General features: G+C 36.7%; 1 protein-coding gene and 1 long non-coding RNA gene across 11 annotated transcripts in view; one reads left to right on the top strand and one right to left on the bottom strand.

The window, feature by feature from the left end:
* Window positions 1-25823, top strand: part of LOC120413521 (disintegrin and metalloproteinase domain-containing protein unc-71) — a 982641-nt gene that overhangs the window by 393826 nt on the left and 562992 nt on the right. The gene's annotated exons all lie outside the window — the stretch shown is intronic.
* Window positions 15278-16009, bottom strand: LOC120421828 (uncharacterized). 2 transcript variants are annotated; one of them, XR_005606031.1, is made up of 3 exons: window positions 15908-16009; window positions 15691-15849; window positions 15278-15646 (listed from the first exon to the last, which is right to left on the bottom strand). It is a non-coding gene; the product is annotated as an uncharacterized LOC120421828 (long non-coding RNA). The 2 variants fall into 2 exon arrangements; XR_008211974.1 differs by having other exon boundaries at window positions 15278-15849.

Raw genomic sequence — 25823 nt, 5'->3', positions numbered from 1 at the left:
TGTGGTGAAAACAGGTCACTGCTGCCTTCATCCGTTGATGCTGGTTGGTTTTCCCTCGGTTGCTGACTAAAGCCAGGAGGTGTTATATTCTCTGCAACTTTTTGCCGCTGATTCAACGGCAATGGCTGCAGATTTGGAACCACTCGAACAGATCCCGCTCCAGGTGACGCCAAAGCAGGAAAATCCACGTCCGTGAAAGTTGGTGGTGTTTTGCGACGATTTGGTTGGTGCCTCGTCGTCGCTTGCTGTCGAATTTTCACAAACTCAGCACGTTTTGGGCAGCTTCGATTCTTGGTCGAATGGTCGCCGCCGCAATTGAAGCATTTGGCTTCAATGTTCTCGTTGATTGTTTCGCAAGCTTGAGTTTTGTGCTCACCTCCGCAGGTTGCACAACGACTCTTGATGAAACAGTTCCTTCCACCATGTCCAAACTGCAAGCAGTTCGAACATTGCGTCACGTCACGATGCACTGGACGATAACGTTCCCAAGTCACGATGATGTTGAAAATTGCCCGAACTGCCTTCAGCTCAGACGGCGTTGTCGATCCTTTCTCGAGATGAACCAGGTACAGTTGATCACGATACTTGATGTCCTTGTTGTGTCTCGTCATCTTGAAGACTTCGATCACATTTAACTTAAGAGTTTTGAGCTCTTCTTTCAGCACACTCACATCCATGTCATACAGGCCTCGGAGGACCTGTTTCATGGGGCGTTTACCTGGATCGTCATGGCTGTAGTATTCAATCTTTGTGTTGTTCAGGAAATCCCGGACATAGTTGTAATCCTTTCTGGTAGGTAGCAGAATTTTGAGTCCATCAGCACACAAGCGAATGGAAGCTCGTAAAGCACCAGATTTGATAAATCCGGTCAGCCACTTTCGCACCGAGTCCGATGACGATGTTTTCACAAAAATGGGTGGCAACTTTTCCCGTCGTTCAAATTCTTCCTTCTCGCTCACGTCCACAGGGAGGGTAGCGAACTTGTTTCCAGACAATTTTTGAGCGTCCTTGCTCAAACTGCCTGGCTTTGCAGGTAGCGCTTCGGCATTCTTTAGCTTCTTCAAATCTGCCGATCCTGCTGGTGAGGACCGCCTCTTTTTCTTGCCGTGAGGCATTTTTAGCACTTTTTAGCACTTTTTTGGTTTGTGAGGGACGCACGTCTGACTCGTTTCGCTGCTGATCGCAGACAATGAATTTTTTGGTGCCTTCGGTATGCCCAAAGAAGCCATTTTGCATCATTAGTTTGTCCATATAATTTTCCATACAAATTCGGCAGCTGTCCATACAAAAATGATGTATGAAAATTCAAAAATCTGTATCTTTTGAAGGAATTTTTTGATCGATTTGGTGTCTTCGGCAAAGTTGTAGGTATGGATACGGACTACACTGGAAAAAAATAATACACGGTAAAAAAAATTTGGTGATTTTTTTATTTAACTTTTTATCACTAAAACTTGATTTACAAAAAAACACTATTTTTAATTTTTTTTATTTTTTGATATGTTTTAGAAGGCATAAAATGCCAACTTTTCAGAAATTTCCAGGTTGTGCAAAAAATCACTGACCGAGTTATGAATTTTTTAATCAATACTGATTTTTTCAAAAAATCGAAATTTTGGTCGTAAAAATTTTTCAACTTCATTTTTCGATGTAAAATCAAATTTGCAATAAAAAAGTACTTTACTGAAATTTTGATAAAGTGCACCGTTTTCAAGTTATAGCCATATTTAAGTGACTTTTTTGAAAATAGTCGCAGTTTTTCATTTTTTTTAAATTAGTGCACATGTTTGCCCAGTTTTGAAAAAAATATTTTTGAAAAGCTGAGAAAATTCTCTATATTTTGCTTATTTGGACTTTGTTGATACGACCTTTAGTTGCTGAGATATTGCAATGCAAAGGTTTAAAAACAGGAAAATTGATGTTTTCTAAGTTTCACCCAAACAACCCACCATTTTCTATCGTCAATATCTCAGCAACTAATGGTCCGATTTTCAATGTTAATATATGAAACATTTGTGAAATTTTCCGATCTCTTCGAAAAAAATATTTTTGGAATTTTCAAATCAAGACTAACATTTCACAAAGGCCAAACATTCAATATTACGCCCTTTTAAAATGTTTGTCTTGATTTGAAAATTCCAAAAATATTTTTTTCGAAAAGATCGGAACATTTCACAATTGTTTCATATATTAACATTGAAAATCGGACCATTAGTTGCTGAGAAATTGACGATAGAAAATGGTGGGTTGTTTGGGTGAAACTTAGAAAACATCAATTTTCCTGTTTTTAAACCTTTGCATTGCAATATCTCAGCAACTAAAGGTCGTATCAACATAGTCCGAATAAGCAAAATATAGAGAATTTTCTCAGCTTTTCAAAAATATTTTTTTCAAAACTGGGCAAACATGTGCACTAATTTAAAAAAATGAAAAACTGCGACTATTTTCAAAAAAGTCACTTAAATATGGCTATAACTTGAAAACGGTGCACTTTATCAAAATTTTAGTAAAGTACTTTTTGATTGCAAATTTGATTTTACATCGAAAAATGAAGTTGAAAAATTTTTACGACCAAAATTTCGATTTTTTGAAAAAATCAGTATTGATTAAAAAATTCATAACTCGGTCAGTGATTTTTTGCACAACCTGGAAATTTCTGAAAAGTTGGCATTTTATGTCTTCTAAAACATATCAAAAAATAAAAAAAATTAAAAATAGTGTTTTTTTTGTAAATCAAGTTTTAGTGATAAAAAGTTAAATAAAAAAATCACCAAATTTTTTTTTACCGTGTATTATTTTTCCAGTGTAGTCCGTATCCATACCTACAACTTTGCCGAAGACACCAAATCGATCAAAAAATTCCTTCAAAAGATACAGATTTTTGAATTTTCATACATCATTTTTGTATGGACAGCTGCCGAATTTGTATGGAAAATTATATGGACAAACTAATGATGCAAAATGGCTTCTTTGGGCATACCGAAGGCACCAAAAAAGTTTCAGCCGGATTAAAAAATACAAAAATTAAAATTGAAGAAAAAAGACCGATTTCGTAGAGAATTGCTCATTATCATTTAAATTGTTTTAAAATACTTAGATGCTTAATATGGAACAATACAAAAATTACTGCATACCGATTTGGACCAAACTTGGAGGGAACGTTTATCTTTCGATAGTTAACAGAAATCCCAAGTTTGGTGCTGATTGGACCATCCCTCTATTTTTGGCACCGCCCTCTTTTTTGGCGATTTTCTAAAAAACTTTTTTTTCTTTTAATCATAACTTTGCAACTATTTGAGCAAAAGACTTTCTACAGGTTGCATTTTATAGAAAAATGTCCAAGGAATTCGATAAAAATAAAATTTCAACCCTTAAATGCCCACTAATATTATATTTTAACGTTTTAAGTATGAAAAATCAGTTTTGATCAATTGATTATATTTTTATTTTTTTTTATTTTATCACCATCGTGTTCCCCGGACATTTTTACATAATAATCAATGTAGACTTCAAACTAAAATGAACTATTGACGAAATACAGCGATTTTACTGAAAAAAGTTTGATTTTGCGCAGCTTTCGGAAGTTCATGGTGTACTTTTTAACAAAAAGGAATGAATCTCGCATAATTCGGTTTTTATATGTGAGAAACTTATTTCGGATTTGAATTCATAGGACAGAGTGCAGTGCAAAATCAAACTTTTTTCAGTAAAATCGCTGTATCTCGCCAATAGTTCATTTTAGTTTGAAGTCTTTATTGATTATTATGTAAAATTGTCCGGGGAACACGATGGCGACAAAATAAAAAAAAAATAAAAATATAATCAATTGGTCAAAACTGAATTTTTATACTTAAAACGTTAAAATATAATATTAGTGGGCATTTTAGGGTTAAAATTTTATTTTTATCGAATTCCTTGGACAATTTTCTATAAAATGCAACTTGTAGAAAGTCTTTTGCTAAAATAGTTGCAAAGTTATGATTAAAAGAAAAAAAAGTTTTTTAGAAAATCGCCAAAAAAGAGGGCGGTGCCAAAAATAGAGGGATGGTCCAATCAGCACCAAACTTGGGATTTCTGTTAACTATCGAAAGATAAACGTTCCCTCCAAGTTTGGTCCAAATCGGTGAAGGTCGAGTCGAAAAGTGTACTCAGTTGACCTAATGACCCATATAATAAAGAGAACACAGCAACAGTTAATCCAAGAAAAAACATTGATCAAAACTAAAGAGTTCTTCTTTCCAGATTTTTTTAAAAGTAGACAGCAAATAAGGAAGTCTTCTTATTTTTTTATTAATTTTATCATGAAAATTGACAAATTTTGTTGTAAATCTTTTTGGAAATAGTAGCTAAGGAGATGAGTAAAAAAAACAAATCGATAGTTCCCGTATTTTTTAAGATACTAACATGTCTCTAACAATAATCTGGGTGAAAAAGCTTTGGTGGATATTCACCGTTAAAAATTTGGTTGAAAAATTGATTTTTGACGATTTTTTAGGGTTAAACATGAACAAAAATACTTCAACTACTAAAACATGATTGAACAATTTATTCTCCAAATCCATATTTTTCAGCGACGTTTTTCTTTTCATTTCTTTGAATAATTAGCTTTTTTTTCAAATAAATAGCATAACAAACTGTTTTTAGAGTTTTTACATTGGCTAAATTTTAATTAAATTTTAACTCTTTTATAAAGCAAAAAGTCTGAACATATTGTAGAGTTCAGAGAGATTTTACATTCTTTCAATATAAACACTTCTTGATGGTTTGAATATTTTAAGTGACTTTTTCCAATCTTTCAAACAAAAGCAGTTCTTAAAAAAAACTGGCTCCTTAAATATTTTGATTTTTTCTTAACAACGTATTCTTAACTGTCGTAAAAAGTTGATGAGTTTTTACATTGCCAACATAAGCAGTTCTTTACAAAAGTAGATTTTCCTTAATATTTCGTTGTTTTTGCTCTTCAAAAACAAATTATTTTTGCATGATGTAATATTTTTGTGAGTTTTCCATTCTTTCACACATGAGCAGTTGTAAGTTTATCCGTTCTTTAAAAAAAACTACCCTTTCTGAATGATTTCATCATTCTTTAAAACATAAGCAAATCAGTAAAAAAAGAAAAAAAAACTGACTTCTTAAACCTTTCTGGAGAAACACAAGAAAAGAGCCCCGAAGCATTTTGACAGTTTGAACTATTGCTTCAGGTTACTTTTTCAAAAAAAAATGAAGTGTTATACAATTGCTGACGTTCTCAGCACTAATTCATCACGGTGGATTTATTAAAATAGTTACTTGTTGTTCGAGAACTTGCAACATATTTTTAGCTGTCAAAATGCCTATTAACTCTTTTTAAAAAATGCTCCAGATTTTTGCTTGTTGATTACCCTTTTTTAATTCAGCCAGTCAGTCAGTTCTTTTGAAAAAATCTTCCTTCAAATACATTAAAAAAAATCAGAAAATTTATTAGCCAAAATTATGAAATTGAGTAAAAATCGAACAAAATTTGCAATATTTCGTGCTTGCCATTTCATTAGAGCACATAACTTTTTTAACCAAGAGTGTGTCCCTTTCACACCTTATGTAAACTGTCATTTAAGTGAAAGGGATACACTATTGTTTACAAAAGTTATGTGTCATTTTGAAATGTTAGGCTCCATTTATGCATTTAAACTCTTTACAAATATGTTCCTGCTAAAAAAATATAAAAAATCTATTTTTTGTCTTTTTGACGTTTTGTCCATATGACCTAGTGGCATTCGACCTATTGTCCATTCGACCATATGTCTTTCGACCTTTTATCGTACATTCATCTTCTTTCATTGCTGGTGGGTAAATCTGTCAAAATCAATGTAAATTATCTCAGTTCTTGTTATACGTTGGTTAAGTTTAAATAACAAATTTTAGTTAGTTTCAAAAACAGAAAATAAATTAGGTTTAACCGTGTTTTCGACTACATCGTTCTGTAATATACAAAAGAACTAATACATTTCAAAATAATTATTGGATGTCCAGTTCCATGCTGAGAAGATAACATATATCTTCAAGTCATTCTTTGAAAACGTTGTTAGAAAATCAAATCTATCTATTCAATGTATCTGCTTTGATTGAAAAAACCTTACTTAATCCACCCTTAGGTGGTTGTGGCCTTCCTCACATTTAGAGGGTAAGGCTATCCAAAATAGATACACAAGGGCGGACCATTTAGTGTTCTATCAACTTGATTCATTATTCATACCATCAGATTGGGTAGACAGATCTTCATAATTCAGGGCATTTATGTGCGTATAACTTTTGATAGGGTTGTCAGATCTGCAATCTACTGAACTCGTTGGTAAGGTCTTTTGATTACCTATCCATCGACAGGTCGCATTAAAGATCCGGACAACGTTTTCATCGAAATATATGAGATCCGGCCTCTAAAAAGTGCATAATTAACACTTAAGTGCGCATAACTTTTGATAGGGTTGTCAGATCTTCAAACTTTTGAACTCTTTGGAAAGGTCTTTTAAATACCTTTCTAAAAATGTATAACATGACGGAGTTTCTTACAAAAACCACCCTTTTTACAATTTTCCGGACTTTTGTTAGAATCGTTTTTTTAGCATAACTTTTGAAGTACTTTACTAAACTTTATAATTTTCAATAGCGGACCACAAGACGGATCGAATGAGACCAAAACGGTCCAAATCGGTTCAGCCAGTGCCGAGATAATCCAGTGCAAATTTTCCTGATCAACATCCCACCACACACACAGACATTTGCTCAGAATGTGATTCTGAGTCGATAAGTTTACATGAAGGTGGGTCTAGGAAGTAAAATTAAGAATTTCGTTTTTCGAGTGATTTTATAGCCTTTCCTCAGTAAAGTGAGGAATGCAAAAAGTGTAATAAATGAGCTAAGTTATAGTTTGAATCTGAACAATTAAAAAAACAAAAAAAAACTGTTTATGCAAGACTTTTGACCGATCAATACTTACAAAAGAAGGAAATAGATGTTAAACATGTACTTTAATTTTATACACTGATACTAACCTGGAAACTAAATTTATATCTTGTACTAAACAAAATAGACAACCTATGTCTTGAGTCCGAAATTTATACACTAAAAAAATAATCTCATTGAAATGAAAAATATATATAAATTGACTGTCAACTAAAATCCATTCTTGAACTCGGTAGAATGCTTCCAGTTGTCTTATTTTTTGTCTGTAATACATTTTTATTTTGCATTTTTTGTATTTTTCTTGAAACAGTTTTTTTAAACTCGGGTCGTGCCAGGACTTCTCGTTTTTTCTTGAAAGATTGGCAATTCGACGATGTCGTGCTATCTTGTCGCACCCGCCATTGCGACGTTCCGAGAAAAACGCGATTTAATGTTTGACCTTGAATAAACAAAAACGAGAGCACGCAATGTAAACAATAACAGCACCCTTTTGTTTGGCTTACCATTATGTGCATTGTCCCGAAGTTTTTTTTTTGAAGTTGGTTGCTGGAGTCCCGAGTTATAATTACAAATGTTTACGGTAGTCTAACTTGTACGTGCGTCAAACGCGTCCCTTTGGTCCCTTTGGTCAGTTGTGGCACTTACATCAATTTTCAGGGAGTGACAAGATAGCATGTCAAGATTGATACTACTTTATAAGAACAGTGACAAAAATGCACGGAACTTTTTTAGTTTATTTTGAATATCTCAGGATTGAAATTGATTTTTTTTTTATCTGTAAAGGTCAAAAGGTGAGCCATTGTAAGCTGCACAAAATGGCGTTCTTAACTCAATTTGGCCCAAAATGCACGTGCGACAAGTTAGCACGACGGCGATGAATTTTTTCGTGAAATATTCGTTCAAAATCTTGCTTATAAAAACGGAATTTCACCTCACTGCATTTCGAACCCTGCCTGCCAAAGTGATGGCCACCCGGGGACTCACGCCTTCGGTCCAGGACACGTCCCACTGGCGAACTTCTCCATCTTGATTAGTTGCTTGCGGTACTACTCTTCTTCCCATGATGGATGTAATAATTAACAAGCTTTGATTGGGGTTAATGATAACCGTAAAATGCACTTGCATTCGCCTGAGCTTCTCAAGGTGGACGCGTCAGTTTGCTGATGGCCACCACGATAAGAGATTCGAAAGTTGTGAAAATTTTATTGGCTTGCCGAAACGACCGGATCATTATGCTCCATCAAGCTTGCTTCAGGGTGGAGAAAGTGCACTTTCACAAATGTGAAATGTGTGCGCGTTGGAGATTTATGGGTTCACTTTTAGGAATGCATTATTCAGTGTTCATTTTACGCAGCGCAGGTCGTTCTCATGGGGGTTGAACTTTTTCGGGGTTTATGTTAGTTTGTGAAAAGTGCCATTTTGAAGATAATCGTAAGAAAGTTTAGTGCTTGGCTAGTGTCGAATGCAAATGGCAAATTTATCTATTTTGAAGCAATTCGAGTTATGAGCAAAAGCTGAATAGGAAACTTAACTTTGCGTAATTGTAAGATGAGATTGACTGCTTTGGACGGAACTTGACAGTTGAATACTTACCCTTATTAAAAAAAGCTGATTTTCACACTTTTCTACAAAGCAAAACACTACTACTTACCTTAGAAACAACTTCTTCCTCTACAATATGCAGCCCCGTTGACCTTCAACTTGAAGTCCGTACTAGAAAGCTCCATTTTAGAAACCACACGTCCCCAAAATCCAGGTCTGCCTGCCTTTAACGACCATGTTCGGAAGGGGGCATTATCAAAATCCCCGTCCCATTCGATATGCATGATTTCGCATTCCTTCCCGGCTTGACTTTCCAAATTTCCACTCAATAAAGCCCAGAGAGGCACATTGTTAGCACAACTTTCCCCCCAGAAGGAACTCTCGACCCAACCTGACCCCTCCCGAAGGGTGATGGGTGAGGGGGTGGTCATAAAGCCACTCTCCCCCCCTCCCTCTCTCCGACTGCCATTTTGAGGCCTTGAATTTTCCAAAAGCCCGAAAAGCCCAGAAACGTGTAACAATAAATTTCGCTTTATAGTGATTAAGACATTATGTGACTATTAACAACGCCGGTGGCATCATCCCCGAGCGCTCCCAGCCGGGAAGGAAATTCGCAAGTCATTCGAGCTGGACGAAAATATGGCCACCGGTAATAATGGTGTTTCACCTTAAGTACTACAAAAAAGTGCAAGAGTCCGCTCTGTATTGAAATTTACGCTAAAAGCCGTTTTGTTGCACAAAGATTGCGCGAACCTCGAGCAGAACAAACAGCGAAAAAAAAGGTAACTTAAAATGAAGTGCCCCGGAAGTGGTATTTATTGCCGTTTCCCGGAGCCCCACTAGTGTCCCCGTCAGAAAAGCTCGAGGAGGTGTTGAGCGTCAGAGAGAAAAAAAAACGAGGGTGGAAATTTACAGCTGCAAGATGCAAGATGAATGGCTCCCAAAAGAGGCTGGCTGCATTCTGGGCAAAATTTTCACGCTTTAGCAAAATGGGGTGATGGCGGCGACGATGATGATGATGGTGCAAGAGTGTCCCCGAGCAGGGGTAAATAACACGGGAATACCAAATTTTGGTATTACTTGGGCAAATAACAACGACCAAAATGTGCCCTTGGTTGCCCAGTAATAGATGGTAAAATACCATGAAATCATACCAAAATCATGTATGTGTAAGGGCACAACAATACCAAACCATGTTATTCCAAGGGTAAAATAATACCTCAAAATAAAATCATGTCAATACCAAGTTGAGGTCTTCTGGATTTTTGAACATTGCTTGAATACAAAAACTTGGTATTGCCATGGTTTTATTTTTAGGTATTCCCGCGCCCTTGGAAAATCATATTTTGGTATTACTGTGGTCTTTCACATACATGATTTTGGTATGATTTCATGGTATTTTACCATCTATTACTGGGCAACCAAGAGCACATTATGGTCGCTGGTATTTGAACAAGTAATACCAAAATTTGGTACTTTCATACCATTTTTAGTGCATCAGTTGCAGTTAGTGAAAAAACGGAAATTATTCATATGCAACAGCCAAATCTACTCACCTGATGATTCCATGTTGTTATTAGTGATATTCTTCACCACACCGAATGCATTTGTCATTGATGAACGGCCTGTGCTTGAAGTTCTTGAAGCTTCTGAAAAATAACAAGATTGAAAAATAAGTATTATTAAAATGAAACTGAATTGAAATTCACCAAAATTCATTAATCTGTAGATTGACTCGTTTTTCAAAGTATTTGGTTATCCCGACTTAGAGATATTTCAACGTTTTTGAAAAAAATATTAGTGGGTATATCACACTAATTTTTAAATTCATCTTTAACATTTTTGGGTTTCAAGTCATTTTAGCGCAAAATTAATTAACTCGTAAATTTTTTTTAACAAATTTCCCATAGTTTCAGAGAAAATTGATGAAATCTTTCAATATTCAAATAATACCAAAATGTGCCATCCTGACTTAGAAAATTTTCCACAATTTCAAGTCATTTCTATAGGGGGTATATCAAAAATGTTTAAAATCAAGTTTGAAATTTCCGGTTTTGAATGAAAGCATTCGCTTTGAGACATGATTTTAGCGCAAAATTAATTATTTTGTCAAAATTGATCAAAATTTTCCCATAGTTTCAGAGGAATTTGATAAAACACTTTAATACCAAAATAATACCAAAATGTGCCATCCTGACTTAGAAAATTTTCCACAATTTCAAGTCATTTCTATAGGGGGTATATCAAAAATGTTTAAAATCAAGTTTGAAATTTCCGGTTTTGAATGGAAGCATTCGCTTTGAGACATGATTTTAGCGCAAAATTAATTATTTTGTCAAAATTGGTCAAAATTTTCCCATAGTTTCAGAGGAATTTGATAAAACACTTTAATACCAAAATAATACCAAAATGTGCCATCCTGACTTAGAATATTTTCCACAATTTCAAGTCATTTCTATAGAAGGGTATATCAAAAATGTTTAAAATCAAGTTTGAAATTTCCGGTTTTGAATGAAAGTATTCGCTTTGAGACATGATTTTAGCGCAAAATTAATTATTTTGCCAAATTGGTCAAAATTTTCCCATAGTTTCAGAGGAATTTGCTAAAATACTGTAATACCAAAAGAATACCAAAATGTGGTGTCCAACCATTGACAAATTCGGCAATTTTGCAATATCAAAACAATACCTTAAATTGGTATGATACCACATTTTGCTCTTGCATAATCCTTAAGACAAATTTTAAAGGGTCCAGGAATACCAAAATTTGGTATTGATACCAGAGAAAGGTATTATTACGCATTTCCCTTGTTATTTACCCATGCTCGGGTCGCGATGATGAAAAATTCAGAACCCGCCGTCATCGTCGTAGTTAAATTAAGGTTAATGAGGATTTGTCGTCGAAGGATGGATTTGAGGAACTACACTTGAAGTTTCAGAATTGTGAATGGACTTGAAAAGAGAAAAAAAGGAACAAACACTGAACTTAAAAAGTGCTTAACCTATTGATTAAAAAATTAATTTGAAACAGTTTAGTGCTCACTTGGTTAAAAACATCGTTAAATTACATAAAAATAGGGTTAGTTTCACAAAAGAAAGTGAGAACGTCGTTTGACTATTCCATAAAATCTGTAAAAAAAAAATCATAATTTTTACGAAATTTGTTTCATTCTTATGAAAAGATTCTTTCCGATTTCACCTTAAAAAATCAACGAAAAAAATATTCATGGCTAAATATTTACCTAAAAGCAGAAAAATTATCAATGCTATTTTAGAAATAAGCTTCATTTATAGATTTTGATTTAATTTAGCATTTAGAACGACTTGAGTGAAAACCAAGCTAAAATACTTTTACAACTGTCAATTGAATCACATTTTGATTACAAATTTTCATTGGTCCAACTTTTTCACTTCCTTGATTTTTCAAGTTTCAGTCAGAATAGAGTTAAATCACCGTTGCCAGAAATTCGGCCACGGCTCGCGGAACTGCAACCTCCCGCCCCGCTGTGTGAAGTGCGGTGAATCACACCTCTCTGAGGCGTGTGCACTGCCGTGCAAAGCGGACTTGGGGGACAAGGCAGAGCAAACGAAGGCGCGCATCAAGTGCGCCAACTGTGGAGGTAACCATACCAGCAACTACCGTGGATGCAACGCACGGAAAAACTACCTCGAGAAGCAGGAAACGAGGAAGAAGAAAGCAGCAGCGTCCCATCCTCCTCAGCGAAGTACTAGCGTAACCGTGCCGGCAGCTGGTCATCGCACGGTTCCAGCAGACATCTCAGCGTTCCCTCCTGGATGGGGGCGATTGTTCGCAAGTGTGGTCGCTGCCGGTAAAGGCAATGCGGCCCAGCAAGAAGCTACCGGGGAAGATCTCTTTACCCTGCCAGAGTTCTTTGCTCTCGCAGGGGAGATGATGACGCGGTTTCGGACCTGCCGTAACAAAGCGGAGCAATTTCTGGCCCTTGGGGAGCTGATGATCAAGCACATCTATAAAGGATAAAAAACTGCACTTATTGTATCTTGTTTTATCACCAATAAAACCGAATTGAAAAATTGAATATTACAGATATTTGATTTTATTAAAATACAAATTGAGCAATTTTCAACTGAATCGGGTGATTTCAACAATTTTCATTTTGTGTATTTTTTTGTTTGTTTCAAACTTTGTATGGGGCCTTCCCTATGACCATGGAAGCCATTGTGTGTCAATGGTTCACCAATACAAGGTTACATACAATGTTGGCAGTTGTCCATACAAAAATGGAACGTAAATATTCAAAAAATTATAACTTTTGAAGGAATTTTTCGATAAATTTGGTGATTTTTCTGTAGATTTTTGTCATTTAAAAAACACAATTTCCCATTATCCGTTTTATATTTTTAAGATTTCCTGATATTGTACGATCAGTTCCTGACTGGACTCGGTCGTTGGAAACGACCGTCGGCTCAAGGACCGTCGAAAAAGGCGGCTGGTCAAATGCGGGATTACAAATGTCAAAACGTCCCCCCCCCTCGCATGATGGCGGCATCGACCCAGAGCTAGGGATGATCATATAATAAATATCGAAACTTTTCTTCAATGCACAGTGGTCCGAAACCGAAATCTAGCGTGACAAAATTGATAGTGGCCACACGTTAAGATTTAGAGCTTTGGTGTCTTCGGAACAAATGATCAGGTTCAACTGGGGCATCTTTTGGTATGGTGGACATTAGGGTGGTCCAAATTTTAGGGTGGTTCAGAATTTTTATTTTGGCGGGATGACGAGATAGCGCTTTGGTGTCTTCAGAAAAGTTGTAGGGAACACCATTCTGAGCAACTTTGCTGAAGAGCACAAAGCTCTATCTTCAAACGGGAAGTTTCTAGAGCCATTTTTGTAATTTAGGTTGAAGTGTTTATTAAAAAACGAGTTTTTTGAATTTATCAACTCAGGCTTGTGTCGTAGCGAATTGGTGTCCTCTAGACATTTGTAGAGCTTATCAAAACACACAAATATTTTCCAAGAGAGCGAAAATCGGTCCTTTTAGACGAAAGTTATAGCCAAATTACGACGAAAAAGACGCCATTTTGAAATGTGAATAACTCGAAAAGGTGGTGGAGTTTGACCTCACTCTTTAAAGCATCTGAAAGTACACATTCTAGAGTACATTTGCTGAAAATATCTCGGAGGTCTTTTTTGTTTAACTTATTTAATCTCAATTTGAAAATGAGCATTTTTAAATCGTTTTTTGCCCATAACTTTTGATAGAATTGACCAAAATTCATTTTTCAAGAATAAAAATGTTCATTTTGACAAGCTCTACAATTGTCAAGAAGGGCCCAAAAATGTACAAAATGATCTAGTGGTTGGAAAAAAAGAAACAAGTTTTTGCTGAAATATTTCAGGAATGAATTTAATTTTTTTTGTTGATTCCTGAAATATTTCAGCAAAAACCTGTTTCTTCTTTTAGAACCACTAGATCATTTTGTACACTTTTGGGCCCTTCTAGACAATTGTAGAGCTTGTCAAAATGAACATTTTTATTCTTGAAAAATGAATTTTGGGCAATTCTATCAAAAGTTATGGTTAAAAAACGATTTAAAAATGCTCATTTTAAAATTGAGATTAAATAAGTTAAACAAAAAAGACCTCCGAGATATTTTCAGCAAATGTACTCTAGGATGTGTACTTTCAGATGCTTCAAAGAGTGAGGTCAAACTCCAACACCTTTTCGAGTTATTCACATTTCAAAATGGCGTCTTTTTCGTCGTAATTTGGCTATAACTTTCGTTTAAAAGGTCCGATTTTCACTCTCTTGGAAGATATTTGTGTGTTTTGATAAGCTCTACAAATGTCTAGAGGACACCAATTCGCTACGACACAAGCCTGAGTTGATAAATTCAAAAAACTCATTTTTCAATAAACACTTCAACCTAAATTACAGAAATAGCTCTAGAAACTTCCCGTTTGAAGATAGAGCTTTGTGCTCTTCAGCAAAGTTGCTCAGAATGGTGTTCCCTACAACTTTTCTGAAGACACCAAAGCGCTATCTCGTCATCCCGCCAAAATAAAAATTCTGAACCACCCTAAAATTTGGACCACCCTAATGTCCACCATACCAAAAGATGCCCCAGTTGACCCTGATCATTTGTTCCGAAGACACCAAAGCTCTAAATCTTAACGTGTGGCCGCTATCAATTTTGTCACGCTAGATTTCGGTTTCGGACCACTGTGCAATGATAAAATTTTGCTGGAGTGAATTTTTGATGTTGAAGAAGTAATCAAAGGTAATATTGCGCCTTGCAGCAATTCCTAGAGTTTTGTGTCAATCGTGCTAGGCCTAGATTTTTTCATCACACTGCTTTGCAGGACTGAGAACTGTCAACTTTGCGCACTTTGCACCGCGCTAGAGTTCTGAGGAATTATTTTCATCACAGTTGGCAAATTGATTTTCCATCACACCATCACCACAAAACAAGTGTAATGCATCGACTTCTGATCAAAATCTAGTCACCAAGCTGTGGTAGCCGAGGCAGTTAAGTCATTGAAATGGCCTGTTTAAGGTTCCTGGTTCGATTCTCGTAGTTGGAACTTTTGAGTTTTTTTGACGGGTTTTTTTTTTCTAATGAGCTCGAGGGCATAACTCTATCGGCCACTTCGAGCTGTGTTCGCTGAGTCCGTTAACGGTTATTCTCACGACTCGAGGCCATGATTTTCTCGGACGATTGCTGCCAAATTTTGGGTGATGGTTAATTGAATTTACGTGGAATTGGCTATAAATTCAACAGTATTGTGGAAAAAAAACCCATAAATTTTGGACGAAAGAAATCTGTATATTTATCATTATGACATTATTACAAAAGTTTACAGCCCTAAATGGCATTGGAAGGTTGGACAAGCTGCAGGGTAACGAAAGGGGTAACCAATCGCCCTCTTCAACGACGAAATTCTGAGCATCCGTCCATCTCGTCCGTTTTTCATCATCCGTCCGGCAAGCTGACGAGGAACCGCCGTAAGCCAAGATGCCGGCACGAACATAGCTACTTCCCGGCACCGAAGACCAGAATTCTACAGCCGGAACAAGTAGTCGTAACTGTCTTCTTACACCTAGATCTCTTCAACTAAAATTTGGACAAATTTCTTTATCATGACGACGTGCATAATCCCAACGGTCAATAAATTCTAAACTGGAGGGACATTTAAAGATAAACTACAAAAATCTGCTAAGAACCGTGACCATTCTCGCATTAACCGTAGCATAATGTTTAGCAGAGGTTCTCGATCTTAACACAAATGGGGAAAATCCAGTTTCATTTTTCAATGGAACGATGTAATCTGAGCAGTGTTTGGTGAAATTTGTGTCATCACCCTTAAATAGGACTTCACGAAACTAAAAAGAAATTCAAAATTAGTCACATTGAGATCATCTCTCTGCAAGACTGCCAAACCGATGAAACAGGTCCCTTTTATTTAGAATATCCGTCCAAAATATCTGAATCGAATAAAACTTTTCTGACTACAAACAAAAACAACTTTTCCATGGTTACGGTTGGAAGTGTGATGAAAAATCACTGTGATTAAAAGATACTGTGATGAAAATAATTGCACAGGACTCTAGAGAAGTGCAAAATGCAATAATTTTTCCTTTGAATTAAAAAAACTTTATCACTTCAATTCAGCAACCCTAAGCCTATCCACGGCCATTTCCAAGGAACGTGAGAAGATGCTAGAAAATCCAGCTTTCAGCTAAGTTTACAATATGTTTAAGGGGGGAAAACCGCAACTTTTAGCCATAGAGAAATACGGTCAATAATTTTGCCGCTGATATATGATATAAATTTGTTCTGACAGTTTTTTTACGTAAAATTTAATAAGAAAACGAAAAGTACTTTACAGATTTTTTTTTATAAAGGGCTCTGTTTTCAAGTAGAGCGTACAGTTCCCTGGGAATTCCCGGGAAATCTAAAATTTATTGAAATTTGAGTTATCTTGGTTCTGATATATATTCTGCAACAAAATTGTATAGGACAGCGTTTTCAATGGTTAAAATAAGTGTCAGGATCAATTGATAGCTTGACTGCACGTTAAAAATCTTACTACTTCAAGAAAATATGTATTTTTTCATTAATTCTGATGATAAGTATTTTTTTATCAAATTGTTTCAATACTGAGTATAATGAATTCATAATCTAGAATCATAACATTTATTTTAACTTGCCTATGTGACCAATTTGAGAGAGTGTGATTAAAATTAACATTAAAACATAAAAAAAATCATTTAGAAATTATGTTTTTCATGACAAATATCTTTTCTGGAACAAGTCACACTGGTTTCAGCTCTAAAAAAAATGGTAAAGCTGTTTTGTTGTTTTTTCCTGAAAATCTAACTTCTTGTGTGTTTTTTTAGCAACTCATTTTTTCTCCAAATATTTGGAGCAAGTTTTTAAAATATGTTTGCATTAATTGAGCACCTATCAAGCAGTACGAAGTTGTTAATTTTTATTGGTTTTATTTTTGGTTTTCAGTTTAATAAATGATTTCTCCTAGAACAAAAATATTATTATTATACGATGAATTTCATCATTCCACAATCGGTCTTCCTATTTCTTTGAGGCAAAACAAAAACAGATTTAGGGATATTTAAAAAAAAATTAAATTGCACCATAATGGATGTAAAAATATAATAGTTTATTTTCATAAAGAGAGATCTATGTTCAGATGGATTTTAAAAAAATCAGAAAAAAACTCATGCCATTAAAATTTCCTTACCATCTGATTTATTCAATATTGGCAGTTGCTGGAACTAAATAAAATCCTATTAATTTTTTTAATTAATTGTTTTTTGTACATTTTCAACATTGGCTCAAAAAAAATAAGGAAATATAAACTATTGCATAAATTTTGGGAATTTCTGGGAAATTAGGAAATTTAACGGGAAACATTTTTTCCGGAAAATCCCGGAAACGCTCTAGTTTTCAAGATATAGCCAAGATTTAGGTAAAAAATAACAAATGTTACAATTTTGAATATTTTTCGCCAATTTTAGTTGATAGTAAACATTTCAACCTAACTAAGAAAGATTCGAAATTTCAAAGCTGTAGGTGCTATAGCTTCCGAGATACACGTTATCAAAGTAAAAAAGAATGTGAAAAGGTTATTTTTTCAGATAAAACGCTGTTATTTTCAAATGGTCTTAATTAATTGAATTTACCATGGATTTCGAATATTATTAGAAATTTGGAAAATTTGAAAGATGAACCTTCAAAATTGGCATAATGTTCATAGTGTTTAATTTTTTATATTATTTTTTCAAAGAAAACTACAATTATGTGTAAAAAAATCCATTTTTTTACTTCTTTTAGGCTGGTACAAATTTTATTTAAAGTTTTTGTTTCGGGACCATCCACAAACCACGTGGACACTTTTTTGGAAATCTCAAACCCCCCCCCCCTTCGTGGACAATTGTCCATACAAAAAAAACTTTTTTGTATGGAGCGTGGACAATTGCCATACCCCCCCCCCTTAAAGTGTCCACGTGGTTTAAGGATGGTCCCTTCCCCCCTTTTCAATGCTGGCCCGAAAAACCAAGGGGAAAATTTTCGATGTTTAATTTTTTTTTTAAATCTCGATTTTGCCCACTTGCTAAGAAAATTATTTCCAAATCAAATAATATGACAAATTTGTCACATTTTGCTTAAATGTTTAATCTTTTTAGTATGGCTTCAGTTTTTTTTATTATTATTTTCAGAAAAAAAGTCAAGTTGATTTCGAAGTTAATGTTGAAATTTCTTAAATAAAGCAGTTCTGGCAGATAGTAATAAAATTTAGTCCAATTCTGAGTTAAACAAGATCCGGGTCCAGATTTTGAAATGCCCAAAATATTCAAATCCTGACGTTATATGTGTTTAATTTGGTGTTTAAAATGGAAAAAAAAACCTTAAAACCAAAACTTACCTTCTGAATTTATAATTCTTGAAGTCCGTAATTGAAAGCTTCATTTGCCTATCGTAGCTTTTCAACTATATGCGTTATCTGCACCAACATTAAAGATTAGCGTAATATTCGTGCAAACTGTTCTCTCTCTTGACGAGCAACCCAACTTACAAAAACTTATTCTTTAAGTTTTCCCACAACGTCCACCAGTGTGCTGTTGTAAGTTTCCACTGAAAGATCCTACGTCACCCCCACCCAAACACCACGACACATTGAGGCCGGGTGGGTCGGCAAGATCCGTTCCAATTTGCATCATCCGCGCGCCGCGCCAGTCAGTTGGGTAAATATTCGCATATCGTGACGACGACGATGACGACGATTTCCACGGCATACATAATTAATCATTCCTTTCCCCCGCACACAAGCTAGTGGGCAATGGCAAAAAGCTGCTGCTTTGGTTGTAACACAAGCTGCAGAACAAGAAGGCAAGCTCTTTTCAGCACACATCCCCAGTAGTTTTCTGCAAAGAAGGGGAGGGTTGCAGCTTTCAACACATCGCCACCCCCTCCATTTTTTCACGGAAAACTAAAAAGCGAAAGCAGAAAGCAGCTTTTCATTCAATCTCGTAACTCGCGGAAAAAGCTGCTCACACACACACACAAGTCTGTCCGTCAAGTTGGAGTCAGTCAGTCACGGAGTCAGTCAGCTATTGGAGGGGGAGCTTTTCATTAGCAAGGAGTTCCCCCTCGTTTTTCCTTTGCAATTTCGTGGTCTGATGCCAACAAATGCTTCGTTTTTTTTGAAGATGTAGTTGAGAAGTGCTGCTTTCAAACCAGACAAGCTTTTCTAAAGGGTTTCCTGGCTCTGTTGTAGCTGGGAAATCATTCACCAACCCGGATATGGTGGAGATGTTGATGAAAGTTGCTGTGGTTTAGAGATAGATTTCCAGCTAAGGCACGGAAATGAAATCCGTCCCATAGATGGAAATTTACTTCTTTAGACATCTTTTTCATTTATTGACAGTCATTGACAGATTTGTACTTACCAGAATGCTTAACAATGTTTCTCCTTCAAACTCACTAAAAAATTGTACTTACCTGATTTTTCCTCAAATTATTCGTGGACTATGAATTACTGAGCTTTGCGTTGAAGTCCGTAAAAGAGAGATTTGTTTTTAAATCAAATTTTACTTTTTATTGCATTTATCTCTGATACTATAAAATAAACTTATAAAATTCTTATTGAAATCCAGGAATGTTCATTTAGAAATTTTCAACAACGATTTTTCACAATTTTCATGACAGTTTGTTTCCCGTGTCTTGAACACGAACCCCGTTGGCACTAATTGGACCGGGGAGCAGGTGTTTATTTGGATGGAAATGCAGCCGCACTCGAAATGTTGGAATTGCAGCAGCGGCAGCTTCTGGGTCAGCAACCACTGATAAATACAGCCGTCCTGAGCTCGGAAAATTCAATTATATGATCCGATCCAGAGAGCTCGGTGCCGTAAAGTGGTTGGTTTATACGAAATTTCAAACAGAGCTAGTGAATTGAGGTTGGATGCGTTTTTGGGGAATGAATTGGGAATTTACTTCATGAAAACGTGCTCCAGAAAAAGATCTTTTTTGTTTCGACTAAGCTGGTGCTTTCAATTACGGACTTCAAGGTGTACTTGAGCAAATTAACGTTCAAAAAGATTTGAGTTAGAATCAGGTAAGTACGTGCATTTCAAGTGTGTTGAAAGTGGATTAAATTTTTAAGTTTCAGTTAAGTTTAAATTTGTCTTGAATTTTATAACAAACTGTTGCGCAGAAAAAGTTTAACAAAAAGAAGTAAAAATCTTAACTAATGAAGTTTTGGAAGTCGAGCAGTCGGTATTTTCTGCCCAGGTATAGTCCAGGTGAAGGTTTCTTTTACGGACTTCAAAGCATAGCTAAGCAATTTATTTTTCAGTATATTTGAGTTCAAATCAGGTAAGTACATGTGTTAAATAAAATGTTGAAAGTGGAAAGATAATTAAAAGTCAAGTAAGTACATATTTGTCAACAATCTGTCAACCTAAATGTTAGTTTTTTTTTGGCTTAAGTTCCAGCTTCTTTTTGCGACTTTCCACGCTTTAGTTCACTTTCAGTTTGTGGCTTTCAATGAAACCGTCGTAAAATTCATAAAAACCATTCAGAAATTTTTATCATTCCACCAACAAATTGTTGACTGGTGTACGTCATAAAAGTGGAAGTAAAAATGTCAATTTGCGCCAGCTTTAATACGAAAGCATACTTTAGGGCGTAAAAAATTGGGTCTGAGCCCAATTCCCCACAAACCAAGAGACAGTGAATTATTTACCGTCTGTGAGGAGAAAAAAAAACAGTAGTATCGAAAAGGTGGACCACCCCAAAAACGCAATTTCTCAAAATGTACCAGAAAAATTTAAGAGCCAACGCAGTCGTAAAATATATCCCCAAAAATATAGTACAAGACACACAAACAGTGAGTGCACACGGGAATGTTTCAAGCTGGCGTGTGTCACAAAGAAAGAAGAGAAAGCACCACCGAAATGGGTGAAAATAGCCCCGGAAAAGCCAGACGCATTTTTCCGGCCCAGCCACGGAAATGGTGCGCACAGAAAGTGAAACTCAATTTCAGCTATTTATGGTTGAGGAGGGGAGCTTTGCGTGCCCATAGTTGTGGCTGTTGTTTTGTTTTGTTTCTTTTGCGAAGAGAAAGCTTCGGTAACATAATTCACGACATTCAGGACATAACTTTGGCGGGGCCGCCGATTTTTGCGCCTCGGGCTGCGGTTTTTGGCGTTGTCACTGGTTTTTAAAGTCTGTGAAAAGAGGAAAGTCTCGTTAAAAAAATTAAAGACACATTGAAGACTTTGAAGTACTGAGTGAGCTCAGAATGTGACAGTTTGACAAATCGTTTCAAGCGATTCAGGAAAAAATGCATAAATAAACGAAAGAGTCTTTTGACGAAATGCTTCAATCACAAGTTTGACCTCCAGGCTGACCTTTCCGAACTAAAGACTCTGAATCTCTGGAGAACGACCGAGGATGAAAAGGAATCAAATTCAACGCGCCGAGAGGGAGAGCACGAGTTATTGAATGAAAATGACAGAATGAAGAAATCACCGGCGCTCGCAATCAATTTGTCATTCATGTCACAAGCAAGTTTAACCCTTGGGAAGAGCAAGATGGCTTTCCTTGGTGGAATGGTTGGATCGAGAAAGAGTTTTGTACCGTGGGCAGGGGCTACATTGTGCTGCAGTTGTTTTAACTGATTTTTTTTCGAATTTTAAAATGGACTGACTTAAAAAATATTGACATTGACAGTGTGTTGACAGCTATGTACTTACCGTATAAAACAATTTTTTTACACTTCACTCACCAAAAAAACATCAGTACTTACCTGAGAGTTAAGTCAAATGTAAACGTTACCAGCTTAGGGTCGATTTGAAGTCCGTAATAGAAAGGTCGTTTTAGGCAATAATCAATCTTAATGTATACAGAAAAAAAATCATGGTAATATTACATCTGGGAAGGGGTACATCTTTTATGTCAGAAAAAAGGTGTAATTTTACCCTGAAAATGTGTAATTTTACCACTTTTCTGGTGTAATGTCAATTTTTCAGTATAAATTGAGGTAAAATTACATCATAAAAGAGATAATATTCAATCTTCCAAAATTACAGCTTCCAAATTTACATTATTTTTTCTGTATAGTAAAAAATGACATTTCTATTGCGGACGTCAAACCGAACCTTAGCTGGTTACGTATTGTTGAACATGCAAGTTAACTTTCAGGTAAGTACAAGTGATGTTCAAGGTGAATGAAGTGTTAAACAAGGTAAGTACGCAACTGTCAAAGTTCTGTCAATGTCAATAATTTAAGTTAGTTTTAATTCTAAACAGTAGCAAATTAGCTTTAGTTCAACGTTCCATCCTTCAACAGTAAATGTATCGCAAATTGAGACGTTTTCCCCTTTTCATTCAACCACCTCCTCAAAAAAGAGTTCAGTAGCGCACACGTGTCTTGCCGATGTTACACGCGTAAATTGCTCCCACAAAAAAAAAGAAAATCGCAAAAGATCTCAGAAGAAGCTAAACGAAGGTAAGGTGACGCATCAATTCATTCCCACCACTGGCGCACGTGATTGATTTGCGCCCTTATTGAGAAAAATGACGAACCAATCGCGACTTTCGGGCAAAGCTAAGCTCCGCCATGATGAAGTCTTTTTTTTTCACCCACTTGACGCCGTACGCACAATAATGTCTATTCCATCGGCGTCGTCGACGCCGCCGCCGTCTTCGGAGCTTTTCCGAAGAAAGTGGAATACACCTTTACACCTGGGGACCTTCTAATGGTGTTTTCTCGCCGCCAGGATCGGGGATTTCTTTTGCTTACCCCTCTGCGAGGCAGTTAATCACCAGGCTGGCACCTTGGCCAAGGCCGGAAGTCTGCCTTCTTCAGGGCCTAGGGTTGCTGTTGTTGGTCGGAAACCGGAAAAGCAATCAATCAAATTATGTTGTTGGAAGTCGACGACGACGACGACGATGGGGAACGAAATTACTCTGGCCTCTTCAGGGTTGCGGAAAAGTCATTGTTGCCGGCTTTTCTTCTTCTCCGAGGAGTAGTTGTAGTCGGGGCCGACGTAATCGTTGATGTAGGTTGAAGGAAAGGGCTTTGCAGTGTAGAGCGTGGAGCAGAAAAAAATAAATCCTAATTAAAATTCAATCTGCCTACCCATTGGAATTGGATTAACGATGGCAGCGAGGACAGAAAACTGAATTTTATGGAGATGTTGATAAATAATACTGGCTGACTTTTAAGGGGAGTAGACAGTTGAGAAATGAAGGAAAATTTTAATAGACAGTGAACTTATACAGTGAAGACTGACAGATATGCTGGATTAATTCTAAACTTAACAACGAATGACTGACAGTGTTTTGACTGTTTTTTACTCACCTCAATATTCAGCTTCACTTAAAATTAAAAACACATGTACTTACCTGAGGGTAACTCAAATGTACATCCTTAACCAACTTCGTAACTTAACATTGTTTCGTCTAAAATAGTTCAAAAGCATCCGTCAAGCTTCGACGTCCAGTCAGCAGCATATCTCGCCCGGCCGATGGCCACGGTTGATTTAACCTGCCTCAGCTTCCATCAACATCTGGAGCGATGATGTTGTTTGTTTCGGCCAACATCACATCATCCTTCACCACGCTGATTATTATTGATCCGTAGCGAGTCAAACTGGGATGATGGGCTGGGCCACCAAAGCATCGCACCGTCATCATCGTCCACATCGGTGAAAATTAACCCCCTGAAGTAAACTTGTTTACCCCCAGTGCTTGGTTGGTTGGTGCTAATCAACTGGAATCGAAATGGACATCTCCTGGCAGATTGGACCAGGTGCGCAGCACAGCACAAGTCCATCCAAAGTTTAGACTCGATTTCCTGGCCCAGCCACACGAAATTGATTGGCCTTCAGGATTGGACTCCGGTGAAGTTCGTGCTGCGCTACAAGTTTCGTTCTTTCTTGCGAAAAATGTCTGTCGAGTTTCTTCGAGTCCCGGGCTCTTCTCTAATGAGAAAATTGAATTTCCTGGTGAGTGTAGGTTTGTGAGTGTGCTTCGGCACGGACGAACTGGCAACAGAAGCGCTCACAATCGATGGAATCCATTAAAAGCGAAAAATGATGACTCAGCGGACGGAACGAGCAATGATTTGTAGGATACGGTTCCAGTAATGTCGTTTTTGGGTGGTTCGGAACTGAGGGTAGGACCCCGAGAACCGGGAAAATTGATTTATCGAAATGACACAAAGCTGTCAAAACGAATATGGAGCAAATGCTCGCTGGACGGAATGATTCTGGTGCGAGGAACGAATCTGATTTCGTAACCGTGACAGAATCATTCCATTGACTGAGATTTGACAAATTATGACAGAGGTATTCACTTGTAGTACTTTAATTACTGGACACTTGTACTTACCTGAGTTTTTTTTAACACTTTTTAAACACTTGTACTTACCTGATTTTATCACTCGATAATGGAACTCCTAGCAGGTGCTTTTGATTTGAAGTCCGTAATAGAAATCTCTAAACCATCACTCTTAAAACTAGCACTTACCTTGTGTCAACAATCCGAGGTTTGCATCTTGAAGTCCGTATTAGAAAGCTCGTCGTAAAACACCTTTTCAGAGCTGTTACAGTTCCACTACCATTTCTCATGGCGTTCCAGCTGTGTGTCCATAAACCATTGCCAAGCTGAAAGTCAACCTCCCTCCCCCATTTGATATATCCAACTGGACCCACCCCTTATTTTCAATTCTGCTAATGCACGTCACAAAAGTTGCTGCTGCAACAACATCCGGACTTTGGAAGCAACCCCATTCTATCCATTATCCTGGCAACACTGGCCCGACGCTACTTTTGCCGATTTTACTTAACCTACATCATCGTGAGCGTAAGATTGTTGGATCTTCTTTGAGTCGAAAAAAAAAGAATAAAGAAAAAAAAGCGAACTTGGTTTGAAATAGATAAATTCTCTAGAGTTGCACACAGAAAGCGGTGGTAACAATCCGGTTCCGGTTTGTTTTTCCTTTTTGGAACGGGAGCTTCGGGAAACGCCTTCCTAGCTGCGGCTGGCTGCGATCTTGGAGTAGCTTTTAGCTACACGGGGTGGCGCGAGTCCAAGATTGAGTGCCAGATGGGAAACAGTTTATGGAGGAATGTTGCCTTTCTCTCTCTCTGTGTGTTACGTGGAAGTATTGCTGGATTCATTGTTTGCGATTGGATTCCATTTATTTACTTGGGAGGGTGCAATTTTTCACCTTTGTGTGGAGACCTTATACCTTCCCAAAAACCGTCCAACTCCTTGTGAAACTTTGTAGGAGACGCTGTGGAGATTTTCCCTTGTCCCCTTAAAAAAGTGGAGCGCAACCGTCTTCCAAATCCTTTTTTTTTTGTCCCTGGTGTGCGCTGGAGATGAGAGCAGCCGGTATTGGAGGGCTTTATTGATTTTATTACCAACTATCAATTTTTAGATAACATGTTCTGAAAATCATCATATATACATGGCGAAGTCTAGTCTGCAATCCACTTAAATCATCGTTTCCAAGAAAAGCCAAGGGAGTAGAAGATAAAACCTATTATCAACATATTTTATGAACTTAAAAACCCTGTTTTTTGTTCAGATTTAGCTTTGAAAAAATCAACTCTTCACAGTGAAGTCCTCAATTGAAAGATCGATTTGCCAATAATGATATTGAATTTCAACAGTGAGCTGTAACATCTCCCAAAGTACTCACTTCTTCAAAGAAACCCCTTCGAATCCCGACAAATCCCGTCTCGAAATCCTGATTGATCGTCGTACATCGTGTTTCAATTAGAATCCCACGGCTCTCCAAGAATCCCGACTGCCGAGT

Source organism: Culex pipiens, chromosome 1 (assembly GCF_016801865.2).
Source record: "Culex pipiens pallens isolate TS chromosome 1, TS_CPP_V2, whole genome shotgun sequence".
Taxonomy (NCBI): domain Eukaryota; kingdom Metazoa; phylum Arthropoda; class Insecta; order Diptera; family Culicidae; genus Culex; species Culex pipiens.
Note: the sequence above shows the minus strand (reverse complement) of the source record. Positions and strands in the feature narration are given on the sequence as shown.